The sequence below is a fragment of the Gopherus evgoodei genome, chromosome 1, assembly GCF_007399415.2.
Source record: "Gopherus evgoodei ecotype Sinaloan lineage chromosome 1, rGopEvg1_v1.p, whole genome shotgun sequence".
Taxonomy (NCBI): domain Eukaryota; kingdom Metazoa; phylum Chordata; order Testudines; family Testudinidae; genus Gopherus; species Gopherus evgoodei.
Window position 1 is genome coordinate 167,623,570 of NC_044322.1, and position 24,868 is coordinate 167,648,437.

The 24,868-nt window shown below is 42.7% G+C and overlaps 1 protein-coding gene across 2 annotated transcripts in view; it reads left to right on the forward strand.

Annotated features, from left to right (window-relative positions):
* Window positions 1-1,288: 1,288 nt before the first annotated feature.
* Window positions 1,289-24,868, forward strand: part of C1H21orf62 (chromosome 1 C21orf62 homolog) — a 29,595-nt gene continuing 6,015 nt past the window's right edge. Inside the window, exons 1-2 of one of the 2 annotated variants that reach the window (XM_030579016.1) lie at window positions 1,289-1,456; window positions 21,588-21,732. The gene's annotated coding sequence lies outside the window, so the exon portion shown is untranslated. The remainder of the gene's footprint in view (window positions 1,457-21,587; window positions 21,733-24,868) is intronic. The other variant, XM_030579009.1, reaches the window with a different exon arrangement.

Genomic DNA, 24,868 nt, shown 5'->3' on the forward strand with positions numbered 1-24,868 from the left:
TACCTGTCCCTGACTGACTAAGATATCACTGACCTTACTCAGGTAACACTTCAAACAATTTACAAAAGAGTTTGCCTAAATAAGCATTGAAAGTTTAGACCCTTTATTTTTAAATCTTCTCCCTAGCATCCTAATACCTCTGCCATTATTCCATGTTAATGCCCTGACAGAGAATTTTTGCCTCTTGCTCTGTTGTCCCAGGATTTACAGGGATTCCTCTAACTATGCATCCTTGTGACAGTGAGCTCTGCTGATATGTGTATGGTCCTTCAAACCCTTGCTATTAGTCCTATTGACAACTCTGGGTGATGAGCACTATGCTTTGATAACACATGTTTGCAGGTTTGGGTCCCATGTGGTCTGGATAACAATAACATTGACCATGTGACATAGGTCTGTATTGCTACTTGGAACACCAGGTGAAGTAGGAACAGCTGTAGCAATAGCTCAGTGGTTTGAGCATTGGCCTGTTAAACCCAGGGTTGTGAGTTCAATCCTTGAGGGGACCATTTAGGGAAGTGGGGTAAAAATCTGTCTGGGGATTGGCCCTACTTTGAGCAGGGAGTTGGACTAGATGACCTCCTGAGGTCCCTTCCAGCCCTGATAGTCTAAGTGGTTGAGTGAGGCATTATGCTTGAGTACCTTAGGGGAAATTCCATTTGAAAATCTGCAGATTGTTCCAGCTGGCCAAATAGGTTTTGGAAAGGAGCAACAGGTTTTGTGTACTAGCGCTACTGGCTTTCCACTTTAAACCAACCGAGCCTAGTCCAAGCCAGCAGAGAGCAGCAGAAGGATTCTGATGGAGCTTATGGAATTTCCACCCAGGTTAAGCACAGTGGCGCTAGAGAAACACTGTTGGAACCTGTACTAAAGCTTTCATTTGCACTCCCCTCAGAGCTGCTGTCCCAGCACTAGCAGATTGCATGGGGCAGGGAAGGATTCAGTGAGCCCTTTCTCGCCATCCTTCCAGGGCAGCTGCTCTGGGGCAGTTTTAACTTGGTCCTAAATATTTAAAAGTAAAGTATTTGTGCACTGAGAGCAGGTCTGATGCACAACGTCCGTTTTGTTAACCTGCCGCAATAAAAATTCGGGGCTCCATGTTTGCTTTCATATTACAACCATAGTATGACACGTTTCTTGTGTGTGGGACACACTTTCAAGATAAGTATAATGCTACCAATCAGGAGTATGGACAGAGCTAATAAAGACAGATACGTATCCTGCTGTGTTATTAATTAAATTGGTAGGCCTCGGCTGCTCTCCTGGTTGTCATAGAAACAGCCTGAGCTGTTGGCCTCTAGAAAACATAAAAGAACAGCAAGTGCAAGACCACACATTCCACCCTGCCTTGTAGATTAACCAGCCTGTCAAACAAGAGCAAAGCATCAGTAGGTAGATAAGGTCTGTAAAGTGGACAGCCACACAGTGAAGAGCCTCACAGACTAAACCTAGAAACGTAAGTACTTGTCTTTGTTTCATCTTTTTTAAAAACATGCACTGCTGTGATTAAAGGAGTGGCATTTAGTATCTTCTGCTTTTTTGCAACAGGCAATTTCTCTTATAGCACAATTATTTCCCTGCCATTAACTCTCTTCAGACTGAAAGTTGGTATTTCAAATACGCAGTTTTGTTTTCACAGTGAATTGATAGCAAATGCCTTAAGACAGGAGGCTTGTCTTCTAAGTGCATATACAGTTAACTGTACATTTTTTGCTCACTATAGATACTAAAGTAAACAAATAATAAATCTATAAGTAACAGTGCTAAGGAATGATTTTACTATGGAAATAGTTAGCCCAATCTGGCAAACTCTTTCTTTACACGAGTAGTTCCATTAAAGTCAATATGATGAACTCAGTGTGAGTAATGCCAGAATAGAAGAGTAAGAATTGGGTCCACTGTGTGTAATTTTCTATGACTAAAGCTGCCTTTTGAAAAGGAGTGAAATAGGAGGATCAGGAAAGCAGCACCGATGAACTGTGTTTGTTCCTTGATTAAACTTGTAAATTCAGAATCATGCTAGTTATATACTACACAATAAATGAGAAAAACATTCTGCTGCTATTTGGCTCTGAAATCCTAGTATCAGTGACAAAAATGTATAAATAGGAATGATAATTCAATAGATGAAGACATGATGTGAACTATATATAGTTCTCCTTTCTAACTTCACTGTCAACTTAATCAGTGGTCATTGCTGTTTTTCATCTTCTTTTTCTTTTTCTTTTTCTTTTTTTAATATAGGCTTTGACCCAAAGAAAATAATATAATAAAATACACTTTTTACACTTACTATATCTCTTTGGCCAATAGAATCTCCATTGTTTTTCCAGCCTTGGAAAATGTTTTCTGCTTAACTTAACCTCTGCCCAGGACATGTTAGAAAAGGCATAAAGAAATAAAAATTAACTGCATGCAAGCTTCTTGTCCTAGGACCTGATCCTGCATACACATATAAGTGGTGTGGTTGGGGGGCGGAGGGGGGGGAAACTGATGGAATTTTTTGTTGCTGTAATAAAACGACTGTGCTGTTTAAAAGCTAGAATTAGCCCAATATATTCTGTAGTCAAGAGCTTCATGAAACCCAGTGAAAATGAAAGAAATTACTAATAGAAACTAGTCATTTTGAAGTTTCAGCTTTTAGGTGCCCAGCCTGGGACACCTTAAAGGGCCTTTATATCAGAAAGTGCTGAAGCACTTACCCTCCGAACATCAATCCTCCCTTATTTTTTCCACCAACCACACTACCTACATCTATAAAGTTACTCATGCACATTTATGATGTAAGATGTCTCATATTCAAGATGATACACAATGTCTTAGATTGGGCACCCAAAACTTGAAGTACCCAAAATCACTATCAGAGGGGTAGCCGTGTTAGTCTGGATCTGTAAAAAGCAACAGATAGTCCTGTGGCACTTTATAGACCAACAGATGTATTGGAGCATAAGCTTTCGTGGGTGAATACCCACTTCATCAGATGCATGTAATGGAAAGACGAGGTTAGTTCAATCAAGAAGGATGAGGCCCTCTTCTAGCAGTTGAGGTGTGAACACCAAGGGAGGAGAAACTGCTTTTGTAGTTGGCTAGCCATTCACAGTCTTTATTTAATCCTGAGCTGATAGTGTCAAATTTGCAAATGAACTGAAGCTCAGCAGTTTCTCTTTGAAGTCTGGTCCTGAAGTTTTTTTTGCTGTAGGATGGCTACTTTAAAATCTGCTATTGTGTAGCCAGGAAGGTTGAAATGTTCTCCTGCAGGTTTTTGTATATTGCCATTCCTAATATCTGATTTGTGTCCATTTATCATTTTACGAAGGGACTGTCCAGTTTGGCCAATGTACATAGCAGAAGGGCATTGCTATGGCATATATTATGGCATATATTACATTGGTGGACATGCAGGTCAATGAACCGGTGATGTTGTAGCTGATCTGGTTAGGTCCTGTGATGGTGTTGCTGGTGTAGATATGTGGACAGAGTTGGCATTGAGGTTTGTTGCATGGATAGGTTCCTGAGTTAGAGTTACTATGGTGCGGTGTGTGGTTGCTGGTGAGAATATGCTTAATGTTGGTGGGTTGTCTGTGGGCAAAGACTGGCCTGCCTCCCAAGGTTTGTGAAAGTGAGGGATCATTGTCCAGGATGGGTTGCAGATGTGTTGGAGAGGTTTAAGCTGAGGACTGTAGGTGATGGCCAGTGGAGTTCTGTTGGTTTCTTTCTTTGGCTTGTCTTGCAGCAGGAGGCTTCTGGGTACACATCTGCCTCTGTTGATTTGTTTCCTTATTTCCTCGTGTGGGTATCGTAGTTTTGAGAATGCTTGGTGAAGATCTTGTAGGTGTTGGTCTCTGTCTGAGGGGTTGGAGCAAATGCGGTTGTACCTCAATGCTTAGCTGTAGACGATGGATCATGTGGTGTGTCCGGGATGGAAGCTGGAGGCATGAAGGTAGTCATCTGGGACCTCCCCAGATTGCCATGAGTTTGCAAAGATAATGGCCAATGGCTCTGTAATCACATTCGCCAACTCCTTTAGCACCCTCGGATGCAGCGCATCCGGCCCCATGGACTTGTGCTTGTTCAGCTTTTCTAAATAGTCCTGAATCACTTCTTTCTCCACAGAGGGCTGGTTACAATTAGTCTTGTTCCCCCGGGTTTGTTTTTTTATATTAATTTGCCTCACTTAATTTTAAACATCATAGCCCCAAGTCTCTGAAAATGTTTTCTTCCAATATCTACAAAAACATCTAGTGGGAGTGACAGGCTGCTATGATACCACATGCTTGACTAAACAAAACACTAACAGTGTCAGTGACTGAACCAGTGGCATTCACTAGCTTGCTATTTCAAAAGAATGCTAATTTGCATCCTTCACATGCCCAGGCCTGAACAAGAATACTCATTCTGTGGTATCTAAGGCCCCAATCCTGCAAACACTTAATCACACATACTTTTACTTGCTTGAATAGTCCTATTGGAGTCCATGGGGCTACTTACATGAGTAAAGTTATGTGCTTGCATGAGTGTTTGCAGAATCTGAGTATAAGGTTACAGTTTTACGTAGTTTGTCTTCAAAAGAAAAATTATTTAACCTATGAACAAGTCTGTGTCCTTATATCCAGCAGCATTCCTGCTACAACTGTTTGGCTACTCCGCTTAGAGATAGCAGCCTTAACTTCCCCAATGCAAGATATTTTAAATATAATTTTCAGTTTAATAACAATAATAGCAGGTCATATTGTGGTCTTGAACTTGCAGCCTCAAAATCTTTAGAACGTCAGCTTTAATCATTTGGTTATGAACCAGAGGCTATTAGTGTTGGGGGTTTTCTATATTTATCTGCTGTCTAACTAAATACATACATAAACTGACTAAACAAAAAACCTCATAAGTCCTGTTCTGCCATCATCCTCCACAGTGAACCAACTACAGATTCTCTTACAATAAACTGGACATTCTGGGCCAAACCCAGGACTTCTACTGCCTCCGCAGCATGGATCCCACGATGGCTTCATGGTAAGGCCAGGTATCCAGGGCCGGTGCAAGGAAGTTTCAAGCCCTAGGTGAAACTTCCACCTTGCACCCCCCACACAGCTAACCCCACCCTCCCCATGGCAGCTAATTCAGCCCCTGACCCGTGGAGTCCCCCTCACAGCAACTACCCTCCCACTGCAGTAGGTAACCCCTCTCCCCCCCCCGTCCCCTCACAGCAACTAATTCCACCCAGGGAGACTTCCCCTCCCCCCCGCCACGGCAATAACCTAGTCCCAGATTTGGACCTTAGCGTCCAAAATATGGGGCTTAGCATGAAAACTTCCAAGCTTAGTTACCAGCTTGGACCTGGTAAAGCTGCCACCACCCAAAAAATTAGAGTGTTTTGGGGCACTCTGGTCCCCCCAAAAACCTTCCCTGGGGACCCCAAGACCCAAATCCCTTGAGTCTTACAACAAAGGGAAATAAACCTTTTCCCCTCTCCCCTCCAGGTGTTCCTGGAGAGATACACAGAAGCAAACTCCATGAGTCTAAACAGAGGGACTCCACCCTCCCCATTCACAGTCCTGGAAAACAGAATTACTTCCCTCTTCACCCAGAGGGTATGCAAAGTCAGGCTAGTAAATCTAACACACAGAGATTTCCCCCTGACTTCTTCCTCCCACCAATTCCCTGGTGAGTACAGACTCAATTTCCCTGGAATTCCCCACTAAAGAAAAAACTCCAACAGGTCTTAAAAAAAAAGCTTTATATAAAAAAAAATACATCAAAATGGTCTCTCTGTATTAAGGTGACACATACAGGGTCATTTGCTTAAAATAATATTGAATAAACAGCCTTATTCAAAAAGAATACAATTTAAAGCACTCCAGCAACTATACCTATGTAAATACAAAAATATATATATAAATCACTATCTGATCTTTGTATTCACAACTTGGAAACAGAAGATTAGAAAGCAGGAAATAGAAATCACTCCTCATAGCTGAGAGAGCATACAAGCAGAAGACCAAAGAACAAAGGACTCCCACACAAACTTCCCTCCACTCAGAGTTGAAAAAATCCTGTTTCCTGATTGGTCCTCTGGTCAGGTGCTTCAGGTTACTTTTTTTTCAGGTAAAAGAGACATTAACCCTTAGCTATCTGTTTATGACACCCTCCCCCCTGCCATGGCAGCTAACCCTGCCTGGGGAGACTTCCCCCCTCCCCGCCCCCCCGCCACGGCAGCTAACCCTGCCTGGGTAGCCCACCCCAGCTCACCTCGGCTCCACCTCCTCCACTGAACACGCCGGTGCTGCTCTAATTCTCCTCCTCTCCCAGGCTTGCGGCGCTGATTGGAGGAGACTTAGAGCTGGGCTGTGTGCTCAGCGGAGGAGGCAGAGTGGAGGTAAGCTGGGGTGGGGAGCTGTTCCCCTGTGCGCCCCCCCCCCGTTACTGCGGGCAGCCCTCCCTGCGCATCCCCCCACCCAGCTCACCTCCACCCCACCTCCTCACCTGAGGGGACTTTTAGGTGCCCTCAACCACTAGGCGCCCTAGGCGGCCTCCTAGTTTGCCTAAATGGTTGCACTGGCCCTGCAGGTATCTCATCTGATATGAAGCTTATAAAGGGCCTGACTCTCATATACAGTAAGGCCCCTTTACACCATTATGCAATGGAAATATAATTTACACTTGTTCTGAGGTTTCCTGACACTGCCAGGTTGGATTTAGTGTTCTTATCATTAAGAACATAATTTGTAATCCCACTGAATTCAATGAAGTTACTCATGTCCTTAATGTTAAGCACATGAATAAGTCATTGGAGATGTGGTTTCACAGAGTTAGAGATTAGGACTAAAGTAATGTTGAGAAAATTTGATAGATTTTCATGTAAATATTAAGAGAATCTTTATGCTGTGTATAGTGGGAAGAGGAGGGTGTCATTCTTGTTTCAAAGGCCAGAAAGATGCACATTAAAAACTTTGAGGTAGTTACAATTTGAACATAAACACAACCGTCTTAAGGAAATCCCAAGTGTTCTTTTAAATCACTTTTCTCGAGACAGTCAGTATTGCATATAAAAATAAAAATATACAAAGATGAACACAAGTCTGGATCTCTCTTTGCTCACTAAGGCTAACTAATTCAAGTGCTAAAAAAGTTTGCTTTTTCCCCTTTCTTCTGCTTCCGTCTTGCGATTTCTATGTGAGAAGGTTAGAAACTTCATAACTTTTCTTGTGAAGATATATTTAAACAATACAAAACAGTGATCCTCAGCCTGTGCCTTTTGAGCCTTTTCAGAGTTCTAAATGTGGCTCTTCTGCTGTGCACATGTCTGAAGGGTTCTCTGCATGCTCTGTCTGAACCCTGTCAGAAAGCATGGAGTTGTGATTAATAATTCTCCCTGTCTACCTCATGTGTGTGTATTGCTCTATCTGGCATAAAGCTGCTGTGGAGTCAGACCCAATACCTGTGTGAATGCAAAATCTTTAGTGTGAGAGGGAGGGATAGTTATTTTTTAAATAGCATGGCCCGATTTAAGCCAACAAAATCAAAGGAAAATTATGTAGTGATGGCGGCTAGTCCACCCTTTCTGTAGTGCTTACCTACTTATTGCAGCACATGAATTGTGAAATACAGCATATAGTTCTGACATCCTGTAATACCTATGAATAAGAGGAGAGATGGGCAGTCTTCATAGAGTTCTAATTCTAAATGTCTTTGTTTTTGTCCAACACCCTTAACAGTATTTTGATATAGGTCTAGGATTGGTTGGGATTTTTTTTTGTTTTGTTTTGTGTTTTTTTTTGTTTTTTGGGTTTTTTTAAATTCAATTTGTGTTCTTTAGCCAGGCTCACAAGACTCTATGGATTTAAGCTCCTCAGCGCTTGATATAGCACTTTCACATAGTCAGATGTAAACACAAGCGATCAATGAAGATTTTTAATTAGTTTTTCTTCTGAATAGAGAATGAAAGAAAGCACCCTGTGAAGAAGTTAATTGTATAGTCATGAGGTTTCCACTGAATGAGATTAGCTTCCCTGAGACAGCAGCATTCTTACACAACACCCACAGACTATTGCTTTTTTGGTTTCCCTAATATACAGCAGATCTGCAATTAACTGAAAAATTACTGGGCATGAACAAAGCAAATTCAATCATTTAAAATAAGAAACAATAAATAAATAAAAATACCCCCACCCCCAAATTCCCTTTATTACCAGAAGCTGGTAAGAAAAGAGAAAAAAAATCATCTGGCAACAAAGCTTTTTGGACAGCGTGCTTTAAAACACTGAAAAACTGGCACAATATTAAAAATGCTTGGTTGAAACAATCAAAGCTGAATCATTCTGGTGGTCAGTTTATGACCAATGTGACTTTCTGCTAGCTTTTCTTTTCTTAAAAAAAAAGCCAAATTTAGATAATTTAAAATTGTCTGTTCAGGATCAAATCCTCTGCTAACATATGCATGCCAAACTCTCTTGAAGTCAGTGGCGTTGTTCCTGCTTATGGCAGTGATTAATATGACCTGTTGGATTGTTTCCATCTGAAAGCAAAAATTCTGCAGCTGAGGGCACAGCTTCTTTGCTACCTTGTATAATTGAATGGCCACATCACTGGAGCAGGTACAGGGGTGAAAGGTGGTTAGGTTTCAAAACCATAAGTAACTTAAAGGACTTAGCAGTACGGTAGAGTCCTGAGTGGGCATGGCTCAACTGGAAGAGGTATGGCCGCAACAGGAAAAGGCAGGGCCTTTCAAGATTTAAAGGCCCTGGGGCTCCGGAGCGATTTAAAGGGCCAGAGGATCTGGCCGCTGCGGGGAGCTCTGGGCCCTTTAAAGCGCTGCCGGAGCTCGAGCGGCGCTTTAAAGGGCCCAGGGCTCCCCGCAGCAGCTGGAGCCCTGGGCCCTTTAAATCACCACCAGAGAAGTCAGTCCAGTCCAGCTTACTTTCACCTCTGAGCAGGTAGCAGACGTGCTACCCCACTCCTATAAAGCTGGCACATAAAGGATTGAGGAACTCTGGGGGAAAGTGCTGAGTTACATCTTTCCTCACGTTCTTGTGTGGAAAGAACAATACACTCCTTAGCAGTGAGAATGTATTGATTTGATCTGAATTGAAGTAACAGTGAGTCAGCATCTGGAGCAAGACTCTTCAAAAGAGAAACAAGTTAAATCCAACACAGTAACTGGTTCTTTATGTTTCTTACTTATCTTCTTTTATGCTCTGTCAGCAGGCATGTCTAGGCACAGGGAAAAAACTGGCCCAGAGACCCAATTCTGTGTTCTGAGTATACTTTTCACTATGCTCTATTATAACATTGGTTTATAAAATCTGAAAGAGAATTGTATTTTTTATGTGATACCCAATACATCACAAGTTCTAGTAGCATTAGATATCCTTCAGCAGGATGGTTGACCATGATTCTGGTCTTAGAAAGACAAACATACACTCTGTTTCTTGTTCAGCTTTCTTATATCAGAAATGTAATTTGTTCATTCTCTCAAAATCTAGTTTTTCAGTCTTCTTTGACTGAAAACTATTGGGTGACCTGCATACCATTCAGTAATCTAATTCCTGCACTGACCTTGATAATCACCTTGAAAGTTTCTGAATTTACAAACTTCTCTACTAGTTCAGCTGCCTCTTGTGCTAGACATTTTTCAGTTTTAATGTATAATTGAAGGAAATGACACAAATGTAAATGTTAAGTTAGTCGGCCAAATATGTAACCTGCACTATTTGTCTTGCTTAATAATTTGCAAAGTTCATTCATGTGTACTAATTTTTTGAGGGGTGGGAGGTGGTTAGGTTTCAAAACCATACCCGCAAGTCATTTCTTATAACTTGCAACAGAATGGAGGCAAAAACATTAGGGAGGAAATGGATATTACTAACATCTCACAAGCAACAATGAGAAACAATATAAAATATATTTTAAAATTACACTTCTAAATTGTGGTGGAGGAAGCAGAAGAGGTAGTTGGTTTCTAAATACAAAAAATAACTTGTAAATAGAGTGCCCTGATGTCAGGCCTGCCCTCTTGTCGTCCATCTGTGTGCTGAATGATTGTATCATAATGTGCACACAAGAGGACAGAATGAAGTTTGCATGAGCTTTGCAACCTTAAAAACATATTTTAATGTAATTTGTTATAACACCATTTCCTAGGTTTTGGGGAAGGAGGAATTATGGAGGGGCATGTGTGATTTTTTGTTTAAGGAAAAGGAACAGATTCTACTGTGTGCACCTGTAACAGTCCCTCTGCCCCCTCACGAGTCATCAGAAAGGTTGGATCCATAGACTTTGAACACTATAGCACAGACTGCCACTACCTGAGCTACCCAGCTCCTGCCCCAGGGGTTGCTCTAAGCGGGAGAGACTGGCTATTGGCACCAAGGAGTGGCTGAGAGGAGCCCTGGCCCCATCTCTTTCTCTCTTTCCTCTCCACAACTAGATGTTGGGGAAGTTCCTACCCCATGTGGTGCTTTCGAGTGTGTGTATGCATGTGAATGGGCCACTGAGAGCATAGGCTGGGTTTGGAGATTAATGTGGGACACTCAGCCTGGCTATCTCTTCTCACTCCCGCTCCAGCAGCAGCATGAGCCTGGCCTCACAATGTTCAGTGATTTTGGCAGGCTGTCCAAATATTCCTGAGGAACACAAGCGAGAGAATGGGAATGTGGTTTTTTAACATGTCATAGCTGAGCCAAATCATAACTGAATTTCATGGAGCCAAAAAAAAAGACATTCCCCCTGCCAAATATCAAAGGCCTTCTGCGTACAATGGAGTTGTGAGAATTTATCAAAGAAAAGATCACAAGAATCTTTTATAATTGAAAATGTTATGCAACCTAAATTTAGGGTTTGCTACCAGATCCTCCAATATAACTTTAACAGTGTTCTCTTAAGATACAAATATAATGCAACACCAAGGAAATGAAATTTTTAAAATTACATTGTTGCAATATTATGGACGATATTTCATATACACAAAAGATGGATACATTTAAGTTGTAATTGTGCTGATCCTATGCTGGTGCAAATTAGCACAGCTCCATTGAACCTATACTGATTTTAGCTCAAGAACTGGCCCATAGTTCTCACAACAGCTGTGGCTCAGATACTTTGCATATAGTGATCTAAATGTTCAAAATTGGCATCTGCTTTGCACCCCCAGTTTTTTATGTCAGTTGCTATCATTTGGATATCTAAGTACATGACTGTACCTGGTGTTCCTTATGAAACTTTACAATCTCTGAAAACATCTGCTCAGTGTACGGTAGCAGTCAAAAAAGCTAACAGAATGTTAGGAACCATTAGAAAAGGGATAGCTAATAAGACAGAAAAATATCATAAAACCACTTTATAAATCCATTCCATGTCCATGCTTTGAATACTGCATTCAGTTCTGGTCACTCCATCTCAAAAATATATAAGAATTGGAAAAAGTACAGAGAAGGGCAACAAAAGTGATTAAGAATATGGAACAGCTTCCATATGAGAGGAGATAAAAAAGTCTGAGACTTTTCAGCTTGGAAAAGAGACAACTAAGAGGGGATATGATAGAGATGTATAAAATTGTGAATGGCATGGATAAAGTGAATAAGGAGTGTTATTTGCCTCTTCACTTAACACAACAACCAGGGCTCACCTAATGAAATCAATAGGCAACAGGTTTAAAACAAACATAAGTACTTTTTCACACAGTGCACAGTCAACCTGCACAGTCTGGAATGACAAGCAGTGGCTGCAGAACTTTTGGATGTGCAAAGCTATCTTCCTGGAACTGTGTGCGAAGTTCGCACCAGCACTGCGGCACAGGGACACCAAAATGAGAGCTGTCCCCTCAGTGAGAAGCATGTGGCGATTGCTGTGTGGAAGCTGACAATTCCAGACTGCTATCAGTCAGTCGCGAATCAGTTTGCAGACGGGAAGTCCACCGTGGGAATTGCATTTATGCAAGTGTGCAGGGCCACTAGTCTCATCCTGCTACAAAGGACTGTGACTCTTGAAAATGTTTGTGAAATAGTGGATGGCTTTGCGGCAATGGGATTCCCTAACTGTGGTGGGGCAATTGATGGCACGGATATCCCTATTTTGGCCCTGGACCATCTTGTGATGGAGTACATTGACAAAAAGCAGTACTTCTCTACGGTATTGCAGGTGCTTGTGGATCACCAGGGTTGTTTCACTGACATCAACACAGGGTGGTCAGGGAAGGTGCATGACACACGCATCTTCAGGAACACTGGCCTGTACAGAAAGCTGCAAAGAGGGACTTTCTTTCCACACCAGAAGGTTCCACTGAGGGATGTTGAAATGCCCATAGTTATCCTTGGAGAGCCAGCCTTACATGGGATACTCCCCTGCCCCCACTCCCCTGGTTCATGAAGCCTTACACAGGAAACCTGGACAGTGGCAAGGAGCGCTTCAACAATAGGCAGAGAAGGTGCAGAATGTCCATTGAATCTGCATTTGGCATATTAAAAGCACACTGGCTCTGTCTTTATGGCAGGTTAAACCTAAATTAGGAAAATATTCCCACGGTCATAGCAACCTGCTGTGTGCTGCATAATATTTGCGAGGCTAAGGGTGAAAAGTTTCCCCAGAGGTGGAGCGTGGAGGTGGATTGCCTAGCAGCTGATTTTGAGCAGCCTGATACAAGGGCTATAAGAGGGGCACAAGGGGGCACTATTTGAACCAGGGAGGCTTTGAGGCACCATTTTGACAATGAGCATCAGTAATGTGTCTTTCTATAAAGCATTCTGCCATGCTTTGTTAACTTGCTGCCTTGCATGATAATTTTGATGATTGCTTCCTGACCGTGATTTGCAGACTGTGAATGTGCCAGTTGCCACTGTGTATTAATTCCAGCAGCAACCACCATGTGTAGGAAACACATAAAGATTGATTATCTTTCAGAGAGTATTTTTTTTATTAAATATCAATAAACAACACACAGAAAACGCTTTCTGGAAAGGGACATAACATTGACAAGGGCACTTCCCCGACAGAGGCTCTCATAGCTGTGTGTAACTACAGCTGTCATTTTGGAAGGTGTCCAAAGGGGCAGAGTGAATGGGGTACTGTGACAGGCCGGGAAGATGCAAGGACTGTGTGGGAGGAGTTTGGGGAGGGCATGGCAAGCAGTTCTGTATGGGCTCCAGGAGAGAGGGGGAGGCGAGCACGCGTGTTCTGCCTGCAATGCTATTAGGGACTTGAGCATCTCTATTTCCTCCTCCATCACTTTTATCATCCACTCCTGGCCCACTACAATTTGCTCATGCCCCTGCTTCCTCTCCTGACGAACTATTTTTAAATTTTCATTAATTGAGTCTCTCCATGCTTTGTGTTCTTGATCTGTGGCATGAGAGGATTGGAGCATCTCCCAAAACATGTCCTCCTTGCTCCTCCTGGGTCATTTCCTTATCTGGTGGAGGCGCTCTGCTGATGTATAGGGGGTTCCCGTGAAGACCACACATGCAGAAGCATAAGAAACAATAAACAGAGGCATGATTCTTTGTGCACTCACAGCTTCAAATGATAATAGTAAAATACACCTGTTTCTCACTGTCCCTTGGAAACACAGAGCTCAGCAAACACCCTACACATGGTAAGTTCAGCTCAGGAGTGGGAGGGGGCATTCAAGATGGGGCAAAGGATCTTGGTGGCTTTTTAAAGGGATCACTGCAAGTGAGTAGGGACAATATTGTAAATTCTGCCACCATTTTCCACATGCAGGGGTCATTGAAGCTGGTATCTCATTCCTGAGGGTAAGCAAGGATGCATCTCCTGCATGAGTGTGGCTTCAGACCTGGTCCTTATGCTGCTCGCCTGTGTGCTTCTTTGGTCCCTGTACAAATGATTGCCAGTTGGCACAGGAAAGTTTCCTACAATGGAGTGAGAAACAAAGCAGCTCTGCCAAGGAACCTCCGGAAGAGGATTGCCGAGTACCTCCAGGAAACTTTCCTAGAGATCTTTCTAGAGGATTCCCATGAAATCTCAGTGTTCATTAACACACTGTTCTGCGGGGCCCCACTGCATAGATGTGTAGCAGACACAAACACTGCTAGTCTTGTACATTTCTGTCCCTTAACCCACTTCTAGCATATAAAAAAGCAAAGGACAGCTCTACCTCATGTAACCAAGCAGCATCAACTCAAAACAAGCACTTACCAGAGCTTTCCTCTCCTGCATCATGAACGCCAGAGACAGAGTTCTGGGACTGGCTCCAACCTTCCAGGGTTGAGAAGAGGTCCTTGCTAACCACTGCTCAGGCTTGTTCCACCTCATCCTCAATTCCACTTTCTCGTCCACCACTTCACCCTCAGGGTTTTTTCCACAGACTGCTCTCTCCAGCCTCCATGAAGTATCCACGGGGCTCTTGGTGGAGGAAGTGGGGATGCACAGAGGATGGTTTCCAGCTCCCTATAGAAGTGGAAGGTCTTCAGAACAGCACCAGAGCAACGGTTTGACTCCCTTGTTTCTGGTACACCTGCGTCAGCTCCTTTATCTTCACATGGCACTGCTGTGTGTCCCATTCAGAACCTTTATCCAACATGCCACGAGAAATTTCACCATAGGTATCTAAGGTCCTATGGCTGGAGCAGAGCTGGGACTGCACAGCCTCTTCTCCCCACAGCACCAGCAGATCCAACAACTCAGGTGTACTATAAGCAGAAGAGTGTTTGCTGCATGGAGCCCCCATGGTCAGCTGGGAAGATGTGATGTGAGCTCTCCATGCCAAGCAAACAGGAAGTGGAATTTCAAAAATTCTCAGTCCTATAAAGGGGAGAAGGGGCGGTGTGATGGTGGGGGCTCAGGGACAAGGGGCAGTGTGAGGGTGGGACCTTGGGGGAGTGGATGGTGTGAGGGCCAGGCCTCAGGGGGCAGTGTGGGGCGGGGGGATAGGGCCACAGATCAGGTGCCTGTGGCCCCCACACTTTTAAGTGCTTCCATCACTCCTGCTCTAAGGGGAAAGTGTCTAAGAGGTTTCAGGAGAGTGGTGGCACTTGTTCTGTGGTATAGATGGCCAGACTGAGGGATTCGAGAGCCCAAGAAAGGATGTCAGATATGAGGTCTGCACCTGGGAGTACATCTGAGACACCCAGAGCTTGGAACAGTGACCAGTCAATACCCAGACCCAGGGACCTTAGAACCACATGTGATTCAGTAGTTAGATCCAATCACAACAGACTGAAGTTCAATCAGAGAGGGGGATTGGCTCAGGCTCTGACAGTCACTGAAAAAGAGGCAACAGAAAACAAACAACAAAGGAAAAAAATAAGAAGAAATAGAAGAAGGAAAAATGCACAGAAAAGAAAAAAAAATAGATCAAAGACAGGGTAAAGAGAAAGGAAAAAGTGGGCAGAAATAAAATGAGGAATGGAAGCATTTTTCTGGGGCATGGTGCATAGGAACATGAAGGGTAGGAAAGGGGAGTGTGCAAGGTACCAGTCTAATGCAAGGTGAAGGCTCCAATATCAAATACTGATGCACCCCTGTTGTTCAGTAAAACTGTCTGGCCAAGAAGGAAGTAATACTGAAATGCTCCAGAATTTCATCTAATACCACTAGGCTGGGAAGTCATACAGAGTGGGATCACTAAGTTATTTAGGTGCCTAACTCCCATGAAAGTTAACACCTACATACCTTTATGAATCCCACCCATCATAATCTCATATCATAATATGGGCCCCCTCAGGAATGAGGGGAAAGCTGCAGATTTCTGAGCAGGATAGTCTTCTCCACTCAACTCCCTACCGTCGTGGAGAAAAATATTAAGTGAAGGAGATAAATAGAACTAGGATCCAAATTGTTGGGTATGTGGAAGGAATTTGGAGTTGCATATTTGAAAGGTAGGAAATGGCTGTTCTACATTCACAAAAACCAAAATCCTGCCTCCAACACCTAATGCAAGTGATGTAGCTGGACCCCTCTCTCACTCTTTGTCAGTCTTGTCTATTTAGACTGTAAGCTTGTCTGGGGGAGGGACAGTTTCTTATTATGTGTTTGCACAACCAGTTATCCAATAGAGCCCTCTGTTTGTTTGAGGGCCTCTGGACATTATTATAATGCAGTTAAATAATGAGAATACATAAATAATGGTTGGGATAAGATATATGGCCTTTGGTCACTGCAAAGCAGGATAGCCTCACCCCAATCAGATATATGCAGATACTTTCATTAAATTCAATAGCTGCGGCATTAGGCCGAGACACTGTGAAAACCTTGCTACTGTGTATACGTGTGTTCTTCCAGTGTTGTGCACAGTGTTAATCCATACACTGTAAAATCAGAGTTAATGATATAATCTGTAAGCAGGCCTCTCCATACCCCCCATGCAAAGATTAGTTCAAGCAGGAATTCCTGTTAGGAATAATTTCTGTAAAGCCTGTAGGACAGGAGCTCTATGCAAATGAACATGCCCAGTCCACATCACACTCACTCTAGTTACAAAGTGCATGCAGAGCACTCTCTATATAGGTTTGGAGAGAGGCAAAATAGGGGTGAACAACTTCTACATCCCCATCCGACTGTTGACCACTGACTTCCTTTCAGGAGTCCATGGGCAGAGCCTGCCAGAATGTGATCCCAAGGATCTAGCAGTAGGCTGTAGCAATAATGCATAGTTCTGCCTCTAGACAGGGCCCTACAAATAGAGAATTACCTGTGCCCAGAAGAAAACAGCTGAATTCTTTAGGAATTTATACTTCATAATGTATGGGGGAGGGTTAAAGTATACCAAGAGTTGGGCATCTTGACCCAAATTGTATTTATCATTGGATGAGCTCTAGTTCAGAGGTAGGATCAGAAGACTTTAATCCCAATTCTGTTCCCACTGAATACCAGAGGCATAAACTAGACCAGCTCTAGAGACTACCCTGCCTGCCGTGCTTTCCTAGTGCAGGAGCCCAGAACAGCAGGGACATATTGTGCTCTGGTAAAAGGACAATGAGGATACTTAGGAGGCTAAATAAGAGGATATTCCAGTAATCAAAGTGGACTATAATGAGGGCCCAAATTAAAGATTTGGCTGGGAAAAGAAGATCTGGGAGTGAAAAGAAAAGGATGGCTGTTGAGGAGGTAGAAATAGCAGGATTTGGATATGGCTTGATGTATATGACTGGGAAAGGGAGGAGTCAAAAGTACCCCAAATCACAGGTAATGGGAAAGATGGTGGTGCTGTCAGCAGGGATAGAAAAGGGGCACATTAGGGAAGGTTTGGGAGGAAACATAAGGAGTTTCATTTTGGTCTTGTTAAGCTTCAGCTGATGACAAGACATCACAGTGGAGAGAGAGGCTAAAATGTGGGATTGAATGGAAGGAGAAGAAAGAGATTTGCAAGTCATTGTCCTAGAGATGAGAGTGCTATCTGATGAAACTGCCTAGAGACAGCGTGAGAATTGAGAAGAGCCCTGGGTATCCCTACAGGCAGTAGGAGAGGGGAGAAGGAGAACCTATTGAAAGAGATGCTGAAAGAGCCATCAGAGAAATAGGAGAACCAGGAGAGGACAGTATCTCAAAATCCCAGTGAGAATAAGATAGCAAAGCTGACTGACAGTGTCAAAAGTAGCAAAGATGTATGAATGTAGGATAACTTTTGAGAAAGATAACTAAATACCGCCTTAGCACTTACATTTTACAGACTGTAATAGACAAGCTGTGCTGTAATGTCTTCACATAGTTCTCATTGCCCCAAGTCTTACTGAACTCTTGAAATAAGTAAACAGATTGGCATAGGTGTCATTTGCAGGGTCTCCATATCCTTTCGCCACATTTGAGTTTGGCATCTCAGAGGAAACTTTAAATAAGCAAACTTTCTTTTTCCTGCCGCATGCCAGACTATGGCACTACTAATTTCCCCAGAGCTCCTGAACCTCTTTTGGTTTCCATCTGATGATTCCTTTTCACTCACTGGAAGGTGAGCGTTGTTTAAATTACAGCTTGATGTCTTCTGTGCAGTGATGGGCAATCTGCAGCCTGTGGGCTGCACACGGCCCATCAGGGTAATCTGCTGGCGAGCCGCCAGACAGTTTGTTCACATTTGCATGGCTTCCCACAGCTCCCAGTGGCCACAGTTCACCATTCCTGGCCAATGAGAGCTGCAGGAAGTGGCGGTCAGCACATCCCTGAGGCCCGTGCCGTTTCCTGCAGCTTCAATTAGCCGGGAATGGCAAACCGCAGCCACTGGGAACTGCAGGTGGCCATGCAAATGTAAACAAACTATCTAGCGGCTCACCAGCAGATTACCCTGCGGGCCACAGGTTGCCCACCACTGCTTCTGTGGTTTATCAGTTCTGTGACTGGTAAGCATGCAGCTAGCTGTAAGCAAATGGGCTCCAGAGCTCTGGAGAACAATAAGGGCAATCCAACTAGTCACAGGAAACTGGGAGAGGGAAGTGATTTTATTTTGTAGGGATGGTGGATTCTATCGCCGGATAGGATGGTTGAATGAATGCTAAAAGGAAAGGGGTAATAATATCATGAAAGAGCGGTGATAAGAAGAGCACTTCCTGTTGGTGGAACCTAATTATTATTTCAGGCCTTGGCTTATTTCAGAAATTTGTAAACTTGATTAATTTCCCATTGCAATGGTAGTTCTGAGTGGCATAACTCAGAAGCTGTTTATAGCTGTCTTCTGTTCCTCTCCTTTTGTTCTGTCCACTGAATTTATTTCCACAAGGCACCATTTAAAAAAGATTCCATGGGGAAGGATGGGATGGGAAGGATGGGAGAAAGCAGACCTCAGTCTATATTATTTATACATTGGGGGATGGAGCTGGCAATAGTCTGACTTGTAAATGAAAAGAGTCTTAGGCCATGTCTACATGTACAGCACTGTGGTGAAGATGCTCTATGCTGGTCTCCCATAGGCATAAAAAACCACCCGCGCAAGCAGCATAAGCTATGTCGGCAGGAGAAGCTCTCTCACCAACATAGCACTGTGCACATGAGCGCCTATATCAGTGTAACTTATGTTGCTCAGAGGGATGGAATATTCACATGCCTGAGGGACATAAGTTTTGCTGACATAGGTGGATGTGTAGACATAGCCTTACTTAAATAGAGCATTAGATTTTCAAAGCACTGTAGAAAACTTAACTAATTAAACTAGAACAGTTTAGAGACACTGTCAGTGCAATTGGGTAAAGGGTTTGCTCACACATTCAGCCCATCTCTTCACCAAGGTCTCTTTTTCTTTCTTTCTTTCTTTCTTTCTTTCTTTCTTTCTTTCTTTCTTTCTTTCTGAAATGACATAGCTGCTGGTTCATCTTTTGGACAGTCTATTTCTTTGCTGGGTGGGATAAATTCTGGTTCTGCAGAAGGCCATCCTGCATCCTGACACGGCTTAGAATTTTCCAATCCTAAGACTAAAACAGATTCTCACTGGAAGCAAAAGAATCCTACAGACACTTGGAGTACAGAACCTCTACATGTTCCGATCAGAAAGTATTTATCGGGCAAACAATTAATTAAAATAAATGATTGAACTAATTCTACATATCTGATATGAAAATGTACTGATTTTCACCACTCCAAACAATTTTAAAGACTAAATATCATGCATAAGTTTGGACAAGTTTTACTGTCTGAAACTACTGGATCGAACAGTTGTTTAAAAACGAAATCCATACCAGAGTCTTTCTTAGCTCAGGAATACACCCACGTTCCTCAGATAATGTGGACATACTTGGCTCCAGAATGAGCATGTGAGAGTGGACAATTTCTGTTTACTGACTTGTCGTGGAAGGATAGTGTTCAGTCCACTTGCCAAGCACCAGTTTGAAATTCAAGAAGTAATGGTTCTTTGAGCTCTACAGTCTTTCAATGTACAAACTGAAAAGCTGAAAAAAACCTGTATGTGGAATGCGCACAATTTCTCACTTTTATGGCAGTTGCTGATTCTCTGAAGGAAATATCACCTCTAATGGAAACAAATTGTTTAGTGGCAGAGACTTTTAAATAGTCATGTATCATTAATATTTTACTGAGGAGTTCCCACAAGAAAATGTCCCTGTTAACCTGTGATAAACCCTTCTTCCAAATGTGCCTGGGCTACAAAGAGGAATGGACAGTCTATTCATTTTTTTATGTCCAAAGCAGTGTCTCTTAACCATAGCCAAGGAAGGAGGGCAACAAATGTATATGAAACACATTTCACTGGAAATGTTTATACTTTGTTTCTGAAAATATAGGGAGTATATTGATAGTACAGTGGAGTGTTCAACGAAGTGTGATTTGAAATGGGGTGTTGTGTATGACAGGCCTTTCAGGGCGGGGACTCAAGTTCCTTCTCTGGAAAATTTTATTAAAGTATCTGACATTTAATGCAATCTTCTGAATTCCACAGACTACTCTCTAGAAGTATTTTAAAGAGCCCCAGGGATAAATTGTCTCTATTAAGGTAATTAAGCAACATCTAGAGAGTGAGAAAGTGTGAGGAGGAGGGGTAGATTCCATAGCCCAGATTCTCTAGACCTAAAGCCACTTTGTGCCATGATGTAACCTTGGACACAATGGAGAATCCAGTCCCATTAGAGGACAGGAAATCACCCTAATCTTACCTTTAGTTTAGTGGTGGAATTTTAATAAGGAGCTTCTGAGTGTCCCTGTGAGCCCTTTCCAGCACCTCCTGGCTTTTAAAAACTCTTTAAACATTAATCCAAACTAAGAGAGTCTCCCTGCAAAGCAGTAAGACTTATGTTTCAGGAAGGTATAACCCACCATGAGTCGTGGGAGATTATAAAAATTGTGTTAAAATGTTTCCCCCCTTTTTTAAATTTAAATTTGAAATTTCAATGAAGAATCTTGTAAAAACAAAAACAAAACAAAAATCCAACCCTGAAATTGTTGGCCAGCTCTACATAGCTACACTTGTGATGACTAAACCAAATAGTTCAGAGATTTGGTTTGATTAAGCAGGAAAAGGTTTGTCTACCTTGTTGAACCCAAAAGATTCCCATCCATGAATACTCTTCAGACCCCTTGTGTCCTGTATCCCTTTCTCTCAGGCTCTTTTTCCTCACTTCACTTCTCCTTCTCCAGTCTTTTAAACTCTATTGCCTTCCCCTTTGCAACCCCCTCCACTTTTTCTTCCCTAGACTCCCAGTGCCTTTTGGGCCTCCCTGATGCCTCATGATCATACACCAGGTTTTCAGCTCCTCCAGACTTTCCCAAGGGGGTCTCCCCTGCCTGTTGAGTTATGACCCTTACTCTTCTAACAGCCCCTCCACAGCACTAATACTGATTCAAAAGATGTATCTAAGGGTAGGAGCAATTAAGCTGCTGTGTTCAGCTGTTATCACTGTTTTCTAACTAATTTCCTATTTTTTCTTTCTTTTTTTTTTCCAGAAAAGCTTGTTAAAAAAATCTGCCAAAACCTTTCTCAAACCCCCCAAAGTGTGCAGACAGCAGAGTAGTTTGAATAGGAGTTATGTAATGCACATGTCTTTGGAGATAATTGGAGGCTCAAATAGCAGTGCAGTGCAGGTGATTTTAATATTTTGTGGACACACTATAACCTACAACAGATATTTCACTGCCTGCATACTGCTTGCCAAAAACACACCAAAAGTTAGCATGCAGTACTTATTGCTATGATTGTTTCTGAGTTGCAGGGAACAAAAGAGGATAGCAAGTAGTTTTGGAGATAATGCTTCATTCAATACCAAGATATAGAACACAGCTTGTGACTAAACTAACTGTGAAACAGAATTTTCCTGTGTTGGCTGCATGAGAGTAACAAAGGATAGCAAAGCTCAGGTGAGTGCAAAAAATTAGCAGAGGAATAACTAGTTAGATCTGATTAGAATTTATCAAAAAAATGTTTTGCTTTTGTTTTCTGTCATGTCTATAAGTTTTCAGAACTTGGAAAAATTACTAAACTCCTATTGATTTTGTTTGGAGTTTGCAATTCAGGAGAAATGGTGTGTCGCAGGCTCATACAGCACTTCAATTAAAACCTCTTTTATATAAATTCATATTGCTGCTAACCTTATCTATGAATTTTGTTCACAAAATGCTATCTTTAAAACAGATAGATGCAGATCATTCCTGGCAATGTGTGAGGGGAATATTACTGTATTTATGACACAATAGTGATACTGTAAATATTCTGATTTATTTTATCATAGCCTTAAGACAAGGAAAAATAAACAAAATGTGAAGGTATGGTAGTAGAATTATCATTGTAATGCATGCTTGGATTCTTAGATGTTTGAGGCCAACTTCATTGCTTGTGTAACTGCATAATATCAGGGGAGTTACAGCATGGTTGTACTTGACCTTTGAAGTTTAACATTAACTAAATGTTCAGGTGGCATTTATGGTATGTTGTGAGAGATAATGCTGTGGAATTTGGATTAAATATTTAATTTCAACAAGAAGCTGTCTGTATCCTGAGTTCAAATGAAACATGTTTTTCTAATTTTTAAAATAGTTGCTAGACATGAGGTGAGTATGAAATTAAATCCCCTTGGAGTGAGCTCCTTAGAGATTGCTCTAGAACACTCATCTTCCTCTTTTCATGGATGTGTAAATCCTGGGGCATAATTTCTGTAAATATACTGGTGTGTGACTAAACAGCAAAGAAATAAGTGGACTGAAATGTACCTCTTTGTAAACTATAAATTTGGAATGTAATTGAGAGGACAATGAAGCCATTCTATCAAGATGCAATGATGTTTATAATTTTAAACATGCTCTTTGTTGGGTTGTCAGGAGGGACTGAATCCAGAATATCTAGATCCAAAGCATAGACTTCTACTATGTGAACAAAACCCATTAGCAGGGAGCTCTGAGGATCAGCCACAGATTATTAATACAAAGGTAGTCTAATGAGCTACTAAATGCATTTTGAAATATTCTGTTAATAGGGTGCTACACAAACTTTTGTATGTTAAAAGACTCCATTGTTTAATTAAATTAGGATTGGATTCGTACCGTGAATATTCATTAATTATATATTATTACTATTAGTTTCTTGCAGGCCCCATTTTTTAAAATAATCAGCTTTTATTGTACTATACTGGTTGATGCACTGGATATGTGCTCTAGCGGTGAGAGAACATTTAAACATTCTAAGGGCTAAATTCTTCCCTCGGATTCAAAGAAGATTCTGGCTGTCTTCAGTGGGAACCACACCCCTGGGCAGAATTTTGTCCTAATTGGTTCTACTGTATAGGATTTCAAATTAATAGGAAAACAATATTCCCACCCATGTATCTTATCTCTTACCTTGAGGCAGGATATTATGTAGTAATAGTAGTATTTACCATTAGTAGTACTGTAATATTTATCATGTGCGGAAGGTATAAGAGACCAGGGAGACTAAGCCTCCCCAAACAAGATGCGGTGCACCTCTCTCTAAAGGCGCTACTGCTGGCCCACCGCCTTCAGAGTGCTGCCATCAAAAGGACATGTGGGCCATAGCCCCGCCCGTGCTTCACTCCAAGGCCCTGCTCTCGCTTGTCCTCTTCCCCCATGGCCCTGCCCACACTTTGCCTCTTTCCCCCTGAGGACTCTAACCCTGTTCACACCTCTCCACCCCCTCCAAAGAATGGTGGGTGGGGGACATCTTGAGGGAGGGAGTGGTAAGGTGCAAGCAGTGGGTAGGGGGGTTTTGAGGGAGGGGTCAAAGAGGCATGAGCGGTGGTGGCCTCAGGGGAGGGGATGAAGAGGCACAAGAAGCGAGCAAGCGGGCCTCAGGGGCAGAAAGGAGGTAGCGGCAGATAGAGGAGCCTCAGGGGAGGGGGTGGAGAGGGGACGGGACCAACCAGGAGCAGGGCCTGGAGTGGAGTGTGGGTGAGGCCTCGGGGGACGAGGCCGAGCTGGGGCGGGCCTCAAGGTGGAGCAGGGGATGGGGCCATAGTCCAGGCACCAGTGGCCTCCCTCACTGTTAGGGAGTTCCAGTGCCCAGCCTCCCCAAATGCAGGAGTCACACGCTGCCCGTGGTATTTATTATTTATACTCACTGTGGTAGGAACCAAAGGTCCCAGTCAAGATCTGGTACCATTGTACTACATACTCTAAAAACATGAGGCTGGGTGGCTGAAGATCAGGGTGTCCCTCTTAGCTCTTGTGGCCCCTCCATCCAGTGCACCCAAGTGGAGCTTGGGCAGGATGAAGAATCTATTATATTGTCTGTAGCACACATGAAGGTTGTTAAACTGCTTTGCTTTGCTACTTTGCTTTGATGAAGTACTATAAAGGAGGCAGAACATATCATTGAATCTGGCCAAAAAAATAAAAAGGAAAGTGATGAGAAAATAAAGATTTTTGTTATTACGCCTATTATAAGACAGTAATAAAATTATAGAACTGTCTAGAAGCTAGGAGGAGAAAGAGAATGGGTGAAGTCAATGGCGACTGCATAGAGGGTCATAAATTAGAAGTGGAATCAGCTGTCTTTGGACACAGAAGAGAGAGGAGAAGATGGAGCTGTGAATTGTTGGTTTACAACAATACTTTTGGAAGGCCAGTGGACCATATAAAATGAGATTCTAAATCAAAGGCCTGGTCTACACTACGCGTTTATACCGAATTTAGCAGCATTAAACCAAATTAACCCTGTACCCATCCACACAACGAAGCCCTTTATATCGATATAAAGGGCTCTTAATACCGATATCTGTACTCCTCCCCGACGAGGGGAGGAGCGCTGAAATTGGTATTGCCATTTCGGATTAGGGTTAGTGTGGCCGCAATTTGACGGTATTGGCCTCCGGGCGCTATCCCACAGTGCACCATTGTGACCGCTCTGGACAGCAATCTGAACTTGGATGCACTGGCCAGGTAGACAGGAAAAGCCCCGCGAACTTCATTTCTTGTTTTCCGAGTGTGGAGCGCTGATCAGCACGGGTGGCCATGCAGTCCCAAATCCAAAAAGAGCTCCAGCATG